General features: G+C 43.6%; 1 protein-coding gene across 1 annotated transcript in view; it reads left to right on the forward strand.

Moving 5' to 3' along the window:
• Positions 1–13072, forward strand: part of rsph14 (radial spoke head 14 homolog) — a 1169762-nt gene that overhangs the window by 539137 nt on the left and 617553 nt on the right. The window lies entirely within an intron of this gene.

The following is a 13072-nucleotide window of genomic DNA, read 5'->3' on the forward strand; positions in this document are numbered from 1 at the left end:
GTAGCAAGTGCACAGAGGAATTGCACAGCTCTCTGATTCTGTTACTTCAAACCTTAACAGTGTGCATAACCATCAGTGACCAATTTATCTGCCAAACAAAGCAAAGCGAATTATTAGGACTGTTTTTCCTGCCAGTTCTGAACTGACATGGTGACTATTTGAAAGAGAACAATAGGCTGTAAAGTATTTACATACATTTACTGATCCCATAATAGAAAGCTGGTGAATTTTTAAATTATATAAGTGATCTATTCTTGTAACTTCCATAGGTTCAAGAGATACTTTTTTGTGTTCAGTTTCCTTTAACCCTTATGCTATTGAATTGACACTCACTCGCTATCATTACCTCAAACATTGGGTACTTTGAATGCAAAACGAAATAAATCGTTGCAAAGCCTTGAGCTATAGGTGTGGTACAGTACTATATACATTCTGGAATTAACTTGTTCATTTAGTTCTAATCCTACATATGACAGCTGGCCTTGTTGTGATAAGAAAATAAACATTGACATTTATTTTTGATCTTAGCTGTTAGCTTGGCAACTCGGGCTTACTAGATGCAGCCCTACGTTGATGTGGGTCTGTATGCAAGTTATACAACCTGAAGCACACATCGTGATGAATGCGTCATTTGCATAGAAGCTAACCCAGTACCAGCTGAGAACTGAACAAACCAGACAGTGAGCTTCATGCCAGTAACTAAATGAAAAGCCTAGATAATGTTAGAAATTCCAAGAATGGGTTGTCAAATGTATTTAAGACTAAGGAGGTGAGCTTTAATCCTGACCAAGTTTTGGGCGGGCAGGGCGAATGGGGAACGCAATTGCTGGCCTAAGTTTGAGGCCTGGGGTATTTCAACTCGTGCTGCCATCAGTTGCCTGCAGGCATAAAGTGGCAATGTGCCGGAGGACAGGAGAGGATGTTTGGGCGGTTCAGAGGTCCCAGTCCACCACTACCAGAAGGTTCACCGGCGAATAGATAAGTCATGGAGAGGGGGTTTTGGGAGGTTTGGGAAAGTCCGGGACAGGGGAGGCTGCAACTGTCCTTGCGGAGTCCAGAGGAGCACTCCCGAAGATCCAAGCTTTTGTCTTACCCTTAGTGGGCCTCTTCAGCCTGGCAGAAAATCCACGGTCGTTCCCCCGCTCAGACCTCGGTTAAAATGCAATCAGGATCCTATTGATGTAATAGGACCGCAATGTGCATTAATTCACGAGGCCTCTGCCTGCATTAGGCGGCCGCCTTATTCACCTGCAGGTTAAAATGGGCAATGACAGGTATGGCCAAGTGACAAGTGGCAAAGTAATGCAGGTAGGGTTAAAATCAACCCCATGGTTATTGCCTGTAGTTCTCTGATGGCCATATAGTATTACTCACTATGAATGTTAATGATTGTGTTATCTCATAATTTAAAAAAAAACATATTTTCAACATCAATACCTTAACGTAGATATAGGACCTCACAGAATACAGTTCTTTTTTAAATAAACTATCCAGAAATTCACTACATTTCTTATATATGTTTAAATTATCCCACAAACACCATCATACTGATCAATACATACAGAGGACTTTGTTCTTTCTGAAGTGAAACATAGCAGAGCTTCATCAGGGTGCAGTCACAGCAGAGGCAAGGCAGTCATCAATAATGGAGAACAATCAGCGTTCAATATTGCAGCAACAACCTCACAGTGAAGGTCTGATATGGCGGGGAGAACCTCCAGGTTCTGGCACGTGAAGTTTAAACAAATGCAATTTCCAGAAAAGTACAAATTGTTGTACATATGTCACAAATTGTTTCTGTAATAATAGTGCCACTGTTGTGGAGAGGATGCCTGATGCCTTTCATGCACTCATGATTATATCTTACAGTAGCTCCATTGCTTTAGTAATGCTGCTTCTCTTTTGAAATTGCTTTTTTCATACTGCTTTCTCATGGACACAGTGCAGAAGTTCAATTGTTTTATGCCACCCTCCCCTGTAATAAAAGCTACTGGATCATTTGTTCAGGTAAGCACAGCAAAGATCCAGCTGCTGTAACATGTTGCCATTCCTGGAACAACATCAATTGCCTCAAATTATATACAGAGCTTCCTTTGTAAATAAGATTGTTCTTCCCCCGAACAGTGGTTGAGCATTAGGTTAATAATCCACGGCTCATATTTGACAACAGTCAGTCAGCTGGCCCGAACTAGCAGCCAAAGTATAGGCCGTTCCATTAGCCCATAATGGCCTGTCAGCTGCCTGCACTCACCAGGCTACTTTTATCAACAACACCCCCTACTGCTGTGTACACGGCAAGGGCAGTGCAACATCATGAGGACAAAGGGTTAACCACACGAGTAGGAGAATCAGCGGTGCGTACACATTTTCAAGGTGAGGATTAGCTGCCTCGTGGCCCCACTTATGAACAGAAATACTTGCAGCCAAAGTCACTATAAGCCTGAATTTGGGCACAGTTAGAGCAAAATGGCAACTAATCAAGCTGCATATCATCCAATTGTTGCAGTCTCCAGAGAACAGGATTTGGCATCAAACTGATCATTGATCCGAACTGGATTCAATATGCACCACTTTGAATTCCAGTGCACCCTGTTTGTGCACCTCTCCTCTTTGAACCATTTGTTCCCCCACCCCCGCCCCGCCCCGCTCCCTCCGTCACAGCTTTGTACATTATTGGATACTTTTAATATTAACTATGTGTACAATGTAGACTTTTTCAATAGTTTAGGTCTTGCTTTGATTAGACAGGTGGGCCAAAATAAACTCCATAGCTCAACGCAAGCGCCAATCATTTTTTTAAATTACCATTTCATTGTTATACAGTTGAAAACTTTTCCAGTGATACTTCAATTGCTACTTTCCTACACTACAACAATGACTACATTTCAAGAAGTACCTCATTGGCTGTAAGGACGCCCGGAGGTCATGAAAGGCGCTATATGAATGCAAGTTCTTCATTTCAGTTCTTCACTAAAGGTGACTGAACTGGTATTTTAATTTGCCACCTGCTCAATGGTGTATGCAGAAATGAAAGGTCAGATTTGTTCGACGCTGAGTGCTAAATGACCTTTAGTCCAGCCAGCATTTCTCCGGTCAGTGGTGCAAATTCTAAGATGCTGAGTGGAAAACCACTCCTACAAATATAAAGCTGCTCTTAGAATCCAAAGGTCCAATAACATTATCATCACCAGGAGATGCAGTGTCTGTACAGAGATTTATTGCAATTATAATATCAAATGAAGCTTACCCAGCCAGCTACGTGTCAAATAAAGATGACGTAGTTTGATATGTTATATATAATCCATATTCTTACTATGTTACGCCTGAAGCTTGACCTTTAGCACAGTTCTGAATGTCTGCACTTTAGTTATTGCTCTCTTCAGTAAAACTCCGAAGAATTGGCATGCTATGTCTAAGGCACAGCAGCAGGATCACTAATTTTGCCTTTCAACTATTAAAAGATTGTCAAATTAAAACTATATTTTGGCCTGTGGTGGGGATAGGGGTGAATTCTTCATTGTATTTAATAAAAATATAGTGTTAAGCAGAGTGTTTCCATTAATTTCAGCAAGGGCTGTGAGAACTGCGGCTGCCGTGGTTACCCACCTGCACCCTGATCCCATTTTACAATACAGAGCGGCATAAGACAAACATCATAACCTTATCATCACCTGTCACTGAAAACAGGAGAGGTGGCACTGGCTGAGTTGGAGCATGAGTAGTGTTCTTGTCACCATTTTTTAATCAATGCTAAATTATATATTTTTTTTCTAAATGCTGCCTGGAGGCATATATATAAAATTAGGCCATAATTAAGCAATAGCTTTGTGGCAAATATGGATACATCGCTTCATCCCTTTTCTATTTACATAAAAAAGCATTAGCGAGAAAGTCCTCGGAAGCGCTCCCGCTCCTGTTCCACCAGTCATGTGGTGGAAACCTTCTTGACACACGTACAGGTTTGCTCCACATTTGCGATGATGTTACGGCAGCGGAGCGGGAGCAGCTCTGTATTATTTGGATTACTTAAAGAGCCTGCCCATGAATGGCCCTCTAATAAACAGCCTACATTGTTAAAAGCAGTTGCTGATAAAAATCCTTTGGGAGTGTAATTGCCCCTCGACCCGATTAACCTTACAGGACTGGAACTTTTATCCCGGCCGGGAAGTCCTGCCCCAGACACAGAATTGGGCCGTACGCCCTTCAAAGGAACGGAGGGCTGTATCCAGCGCACCACTTCCTTTGAAGGGCGCTCCCAGGGGTGGTAGTTCGGCACTGCCACGTAGCGGAACGCGCTACAGTGCCCCTCCCCTTGGATTAAAGGTGATGGCCACCGCGCACTCTGCATGGCCCTTTGGTGGCCGCCACTGGACTACCAGGGTAGCGTCAGACTAGGTCAGCGGCCCGGCACCCAAAACGGAGTGCTAGGCTGCACGATGGTGGCCCGGTCCACGCTGGGGCCGTCATGGTCGGGACGACCCAAGAATCGTCTGACAAATAAAGATGGCAGCCCTGGGTACTGCAGCCCTCCCCTTTAAACAATGTCCCGGAGAGGATGTCGGCCAGCTTTGTGAACCACGGGGCAATTTCCCCTATGTTAAAGGGTCGGTGCAGGGCGGTGAGGGGTCAGTATGCATGGTGTTATGTGTGTGGCGCAGCGCTGCCGGGACAGCGCCTCCCAAACCTCTGGGGCAATTTCCCGGGAGGTGGTAGCGCCTCTCCCCTCTCCCAAGCAAAAACTGCCCTGCGCCCCATTAGCGCTCCCTGGAGACGCTAACCGGGCTATAAAAAGGAGCAATTTTGCCCACTTTGTGTTTTACTGTATTATTTATTATTAATTTTGAAAATGTTGGGTGTGGGTTTGGAAGATTAATTGACCATTTGAAAGCTGAAAAAGCAGTGATACTTGCAATGAGGACATCTCTGCAGCACCCAAGGTTAATAACTGTATCCAATAGTGCGGCTCTGTAAATCTTCTCAACCAAATGCCCTGATGAGATCATTAGCATTCACTTGTTTTAACAAAAATATTTTTTGACAATCAACAGAAATGCAAAGAGAAAATGTGATGTTTGCTAATTTTGAGCTGTTTGTTAGTGGTGTGCCGAGGGTGATGTGTCTCATTTTAAAGGTTATTGCGACCTATCAAAAGATTGATGGTTTTATTTATCTCTTCATTCTAATACTGATCTCCATTAAATTCCCCACTGCTTTCTCTCATCTAGGGAAAACCATTTTCTGTCACTGAGGTAGCAGCTGAACAAACTTGAAGTCAAGTGACCTCTGGGTCATCACTGACGTCATTATAATTGACAGGAGAACATTTGTTTACAAAATGTTTGCTGGCACACATCAAAAACCTAAGAACAGAAGAATCCTTTCAAAGTAACACAAACTTGCATTGGCAACATGAAATTTTTGGAATGCAAGTTTAAATGGATGAATACTTTAAAAACCCATTTTCCAATACAGCATTTATAGAGCACTGAAATATTAATACTTTTAGAATTGCTCATCATCTGGTTGCTCTTCCTTTTACAATGCTATTCTCGTGATACTTAATTTCACTTGCACATCAGGCTGACACTGATACACCTCAGGGTGGGAGGACATGTCCTTGTGTGCATTATTCCCCACAAGATGCTGCTCTGAGGTAGGGTGCCAATTCAAAGAGATGAGATGCCTCCTGGCAGAGAAGGAGAGGCAATTAGTCTGAAGAGAGAGATTCATCCCAGGCTGGTTTTGTACACCTCCCAGAACCAATTACAGTTCTCTGGCTGCGTTATTTTTCCAAGAAACAAAATATGATACACGGTAGTGGGTAAAATGATGGAATCAATTATTAAGGATGTCATAGCATTTGGAAAGAGATGATATGATAGGTCCAAGTCATCATGGATTTGTGAAAGGGAAATCATGCTTGACAAATCTTCTGGAATTTTTTGAGGATGTTTCCAGTAGAGTGGACAAGGGAGAACCAGTTGATGTGGTGTATTTGGACTTTCAGAAGGCTTTCGACAAAGTCCCACACAAGAGATTAATGTGCAAAGTTAAAGCACATGGGATTGGGGGTAGTGTGCTGACGTGGATTGAGAACTGGTTGTCAGACAGGAAGCAAAGAGTAGGAGTAAATGGATACTTTTCAGAATGGCAGGCAGTGACTAGTGGGGTAACGCAAGGTTCTGTCCTGGGGCCCCAGCTGTTTACATTGTACATTAATGATTTAGACGAGGGGATTAAATGTAGTATCTCCAAATTTGCGGATGACACTAAGTTGGGTGGCAGTGTGAGCTGCGAGGAGGATGCTATGAGGCTGCAGAGTGACTTGGATAGGTTAGGTGAGTGGGCAAATGCATGGCAGATGAAGTATAATGTGGATCAAAGTGTGGTTATCCACTTTGGTTGTAAAAACATGGAGAGACAGACTATTATCTGAATGGTGACAGATTAGGAAAAGGGGAGGTGCAACGAGACCTGGGTATCATGGTACATCAGTCATTGAAGGTTGGCATGCAGGTACAGCAGGCGGTTAAAAAAGCAAATGGCATGTTGGCCTTCATAGAGAAGGGATTTGAGTACAGGGGCAGGGAGGTGTTACTACAGTTGTACAGGGCCTTGGTGATGCCACACCTGGAGTATTGTGTACAGTTTTGGTCTCCTAACTTGAGGAAGGACATTCTTGCTATTGAGGGAGTGCAGCGAAGGTTCACCAGACTGATTCCTGGGATGGCGTGACTGACATATCAAGAAAGACTGGATCAACTGGGCTTGTATTCACTGGAGTTCAGAAGAATGAGAGGGGATCTCATAGAAAGGTTTAAAATTCTGACAGGTTTAGACAGGTTAGATGCAGGAAGAATGTTCCCAATGTTGGGGAAATCCAGAACCAGGGGTCACAGTCTGAGGAGAAGGGGTAAGCCATTTAGGACCGAGATGAGGAGGAACTTCTTCACCCAGAGAGTGGTGAACCTGTGGAATTCTCTACCACAGAAAGTTGTTGAGGCCAATTCACTAAATATATTCAAAAAGGAGTTAGATGTAGTCCTTACTACTAGGGGGATCAAGGGGTATGGCGAGAAAGCAGGAATGGGGTACTGAAGTTGAATGTTCAGCCATGAACTCATTGAATGGCGGTGCAGACTCGAAGGGCCGAATGGCCTACTCCTGCACCTATTTTCTATGTTTTTATGTTTCTATGTTTGCTGAGACATATGTGGAATGCAACTGTCTCTCTTCTATCATCATGATTCTCAATCAGACTCTGTTTTACTGTGGGCTCTTACTCAATTTATCAACCTTCTGACGGAAGCACAGGTAAATATCTGTGACATTTCTACTAAAGTAATCTGGTGAAACTCCAGGATATCAATCTAACATTATATTATTTAACTCTGACCAGTTGTCATCATCATCATAGGCCATCTCTCGAACGAGGATGACTTGCTTCCATGAGTTCCAGGTGTTTCGATGAAGGACCTGATGTTCGAGTCCTGAACTCCAATTGAAGGGGTGGAAGATGCCTGTGTGTGAATTTTTTTTAACGTGTGGTGACCGTTGCACACCAGCCACCACACGGGCTTGACAGAGGTAGGCCTTTATCCAATGGCAAGGGTTAACCAGGACAACTGGAGACCTTCTCTGCTGCACGGGCTTGGTGCGCACATGTATCGCAGTGTGGGCTGGCCCGTGCTGCCCTGGGCCCTCGGCTTTTCTGGGCCCCGTACTCTCATCTGTCGCACCTCCGCCACGATCTCTCACTGTTCCTCCGCCATAAACATTCACCGCATCTCGCCACAAACACTCGCCACTCATCTGCCCTGACCTTCCCACTCCTCTGTACCTGGGCCCTGTCGATGTTCCTGCCCACGTTCCAAAACGGCAACCAGGGTTTTGATGATGTCACCAAATCGCCCATCTCAAAACCATCGAATTCCGACACTAACAGGAATGTGAATGTGAATGGCAAGACTGACAAAATAATACTGTCAAGACAAATAAAAATTATTTAAAAAACCTCTAGGAACAATTCACTACCCGCTGGAGTGAGACTCCACAGCTCTTCATGGGCCTCCAAAGTTGGGTTTCATGGTAGGCCCATAAATCGCGTCATTACCAGGGTCCTCTGTGACATTAATTACCAGCCCTAAATAGCTGCGATGCAAATAATTCGGAATATCATAAATCCATCAATTTTGCAATTAGCATTAAGTTTAATGGGGAGCCTCATGGCGAGAAGGGACTTTTGTCAGCTTTGGAAAGACAAACAGTGGAGAAAACCGTCAAGCAATTTGCAGAGGATCGGAACTCACGACCTATCTCTTTTACTCCTCAAATTGTTGGATATTTTATGAATTAATAATAGGACGCAATATTAATGCGTCATTCTCACGGCGCGACTTCCCAGCAATTTCTGGCCCAATGTATCAATTGATTTCAACTATCCCTGATGTTAATCGCTCAACCATTGGTGGCGTGCCTTCAGTTGCTAGGCCCCAAGCTCTGGCACTCCTTCCCTAAACCTCTCCGCCTCTCTACCTCTTTTTCCTCCGTTAAGATGCTCCTTTGACCAAGCTTTTGATCAGCTGCCCTAATTTCTCCTGATGTGGCTCAGTTCAAATCTTGTTTTATAACATTCCTGTGAAGCGCCTTGGGATGTTTTCACTACGTTAAATACAAGTTGTTGTTATTAAAAAACTGGAAGCACCTGCATTCCCATTCTTGGAGTCACAGAACTGGGATGCAGCGAGTGCAGGGGGCTGTGCAGTACCCGCTCCTCTGTAAACCCAACATTAACTGATTGTGAAACCTGCTAAATCTGAGATTCTGGCGCACTGCAACATTCTGAATAATGGCAGGTGGTCACGGCCAGTGGGGTTCTGACGTTGGGGGTACGTTCTGAGGAGCCGGCCAATACCGCTCACTGTTAATGGCACCCGTGGTTATTTAGCTGCCACCTGCCACTGCAAACAGCACAAGATTCCAGAATAAATGCCTCCCCTCTCCCCCCTCAGCACTCACAGCCCTGCAACAAATTCCATGTTTTCCAAATATAGAATTCTAAGAACATAAGGGAAAGAGATGGGTGAGAAAAGGCCATTCATTCCATCAAGTTCATCCTTCGAGTATCCTATCTCACCCTATCTCGGGCCTTGACTTCCTCAAACGCCTCTACTGCCTTACCTGAAGATACTAACCAGTATTGAGACCAGCAAGTCCGCCAATGGAATTGCAGCAGCCTATTAACGTGGCTTCCCCTGCCCCAAACCTTTGTGCTTGCGTGCCAATTACCCTGTCAGTAGTTTAATCGGGAATTACCTTAAATAATGCACCTCTTGGTCTCATAAAGTTAAGGATAAATGTGAGGGTGGGTGGGATCTGCACGTGCATCAATATACATATGATACAACTTGTTTTTTTTGCCAATTCCCCCATTCATTTAATTCCACTCCCTTCCTTAAAATGACTGAGTGCAGTGGCCATATTTAACTCCCTCCCTGTTGGTGAACCTACTCTACTGTATTAGGGTACAACACTGTGGTTGAGAGTATAAGTGGGGTGTAACTCGATTTGCAATGTTTTAACTGATCCAAGACCAACAAGGAAGGAAGCAAAATAGTGGCTGGACTGCATTTATGATGGTTCCTTTGCTGAAGCCGACAGTTCATTAAAGTGTAATGTGTCCCATTGTAAGCAAGTCCAGAGTGAGAAGAGGCCGTTGGATCCATCCAGCCTTCTCCATCCAAAGACTAGGTGTGATTATTGGATTGTGCAGTCCCCTCACAATCTGGCTTACTGAGATTTGCTTTGCTATTACCATAGGAAAGAAGAAGACTGTGAGGAAGTTCCTTGCCCTAATTCCATGAATATAAATCAAGCAATGCTATTCATGTCTATCACCCTCAATCCCCCTTATTCGCTGATATTGATTCAGCCTCTTTTAATTGATCAGCAAACAACTACTTTCTTTGAGAATCTGTACCACATCTCGATTATCTACGTAATTATGTTGTAAAAAAAGACGTTTGCCGCTCAAGTTTTATTTTTCAAAAACTCAGGACAGATCAGTCGAAAACCAGTTTTGTCTAAAAGTGTAAGATCTGAAGTGGTCAGAACCAAGTTACACCACTTACCACTGTAGGCCAATAGTTTAGTGGTTGCTAATGATAATTGTTTTGGAATGATAGGAATGTCGAGGGGGCGGGAGGAGTAAACGGAATCAACAACTCCTGACAACCCTCTTCAGTCTTACTGAGCCTTCAATCGAAATAAAATCAGCCGGTTCCTCCCCAAAAACACAACTGCACCGCTCCAGTGTCAACTCTCAGCCACCCTGGATGACTGAAGCACCTTGCAGCCAGCACTACCAGTTGTCACGACCAGTTGTATTGCACAGGTAACATCCTCATGGTCCCAACACTATACCATGTTTCTAGAGTACTGCATCAGTTAAGCCATAGTCATCACTATAACCATCAAGTTCATTCCTAACCAGATGTTTAGCTTGCTCCCTTTCAAAGGAGCTGATAAACAATGTAGAAACGATATTTGATGGAGGTCCATGCCACATACCCATTACATGGTGAGTAGGGGGTCAATTTTCCTGGACCTCAAACCCAGACAGGTGAGCAGATGCAGTATCCTGCACCTGTCTGGCCTGGTCACACCCCCAGCACAAGCTTGTCTTCTGGCTGGGCCATGCATCGGCAAAGGGAGGAAGAAAGAGGAGTGCTGTTACAAACCTGTGAGATGATTATCTTTGACATGGGGTGGTAGCACTGAAGTTTGCAGCAGAAGATTGAGAGTTCAACCTACAATGACATAGAATGTACAGGCCATTCATCCCTACAGGTCTATTATGCCAGTGGTTATGCTCCACAAGAGCCTTCTCCCACCCTTCCTCATCAAACCTTCTATTCCTTTTTCCCTCAAGTGTTTGTCTAGCTTCAGCTTAAATGCAATAATTCATCTCATACTATGTTCTGTCAACAACAGCAGGAGATATTTACAAAAAAACTATCTGTCAGCTCTGTTGTAGACAAAGTTCACATAGCCGTAATCCCAAAGTCAGAGGGTAAATTTTCCTACTCCTCTTCCGAGATTGGGTGTGAATATTGGGTAATCACACAGACACAGCCCATGGGTTTTTCATTCATTTTGATGCCTAGATACCCATGGAATTTCCTGACATTTGCTCCCGGCTCTATACTTGGTTCTTGCAGTCGGAAAAAGTACTCTTAGGTGTCAGCCTAATGATGAACATTTCTTTAAGAGCATTCACCTGGTACAATGCTTTATAAGACACTCCAATATGAACTGGTTTCTTCGCACCCTCATTAAATATGTTGAAATAAATGAAAACCTTGCATAAAACCAAGATGACTTTATTTCCCATTTTCTTTCCAAAAGTTTCCGACTTCTGTAAATATATATTTTTTAACTGATAAAGCAAGGTGACCTGTAGTGCCGGATATTGGCAAGGTTGTAACAAATGGGAGGTAAGGATTAGGTCACTCTAAGCTTGGATTTTGAATGACTTTAGTTTGTAGGAGGAATGGAAGAATGAGAGAGGTATGCATTGTACAGTTTTGAGGAGAAATTGTTAGAATAGGAGACTTGTTTTAAACAAAGTGAGGAGGGAGAGCATGCAGGATGGCATATTAATAGATTAGGAAGAAGAAAGCAGGACAGTTCAAAGGACCACTCACCCTCAGAGCACCAATAAAATGAGAGACATGTGCAGGCTTGTTCTGTGGCTAACAACACCATTAAGAAGGAAACAAAAGTAAAATACTGCGGATGCTGGAATCTGGAATAAAAACAGAAAACGCTGGAAATCTCAGCAGGTCAAGCAGCATCTGTTGAGAGGAAGCAGAGTTAACGTTTCGGGTCGATGACATGTCGTCAGAATTGGAGAGTGTTTGAAAAGAACAGATTCTTAACAAGCACTGAAAGTGGGCGGGGAAGAAAGAACAAAAGGGAAGGTCTGTGATAGATTGGAAGACAGGAGAAATAGAGAGACAAAAGGGATGATGGCCCAAATTCAAATGGTAATGCTCGGAGTTAGAAAAACATTCGCTAAGATATGGTGTGAATGGTGGGATAATGACCAACTGCCATTAGAGAGAAGGAGAAAAAAAGAAAGAAACAGGCTCTGAGGGGGGCGGGGGGAAGGAAGCCAAAGATTGGCAGTGGTTACGCTCTGAAATTTTTGAACTCAGTGTCGAGTCCAGAAGGAGGTAAAGTGCCTAAACGAAAGATGAGGTGCTGTTCCTCGAGCTTGCGTTGAGCTTCTTGGAACAGTGTAGGAGATTGAGGACAGAGAGGTCAGAGTGGGAATGCAGTGGAGAATTAAAGTGACAGGCGGCTGGAAGCTCAGGATCACACTTGCGGACTGAACAGAGGTGCTCTGCAAAGCGGTCACCCAATCTACGCTTAGTCTCCCCAATGTAGAGGAGACCACATCGTGATCAGCAATTACAGTATACTAAATTGAAAGAATGGAAGGAAAAGTCACTTTCATTGCAAAAAAGTATTTTCTAAATCAGCTTTATTACATACCAGAAAAAAGTTTAGATGTGACAAATTGTTTGGGTTTCCCTATGGTCACAGTGTAGTTCTTTGGAGTCCCTTGTAACGTATAGTCCTCTCTGTACCAAAAGAATCCTTAAGACAACACTCCATGAATAGAGGTAATCACTTTACATGTACCAGTAAATTTTGACTCCTCTACTGTGATATCACACTGGCATCTGTCTTCACATCTCTTTTGTCACCAGTTCTCAATGATGCTCACATTTCCTACTCGTACTAGTACGCTTGAGAAGTTTGTCAGTGCTCAACTGATGCTGTATCAGTACACGACTGGGAGTCACGTGCCAACACTGGCACAGTCTCCTATGCCTGCAGCCAGTTGATCAGTGGAAGCACTGTAGGAGGCACTAATAGCAGCTACAGGAGTCTCTGCTGTTTGCTCGCCATCAACATTTGTTTTAATGTCAAGTGAGTTAGAATCACAAATTCAGCTTAAAAGATATGATGTAGAAGTCATTAGAGAGACCTGGCAATAAGCAGG

The sequence above is a fragment of the Pristiophorus japonicus genome, chromosome 8 (genome assembly GCF_044704955.1).
Source record: "Pristiophorus japonicus isolate sPriJap1 chromosome 8, sPriJap1.hap1, whole genome shotgun sequence".
In the NCBI taxonomy this organism is placed as follows: domain Eukaryota; kingdom Metazoa; phylum Chordata; class Chondrichthyes; family Pristiophoridae; genus Pristiophorus; species Pristiophorus japonicus.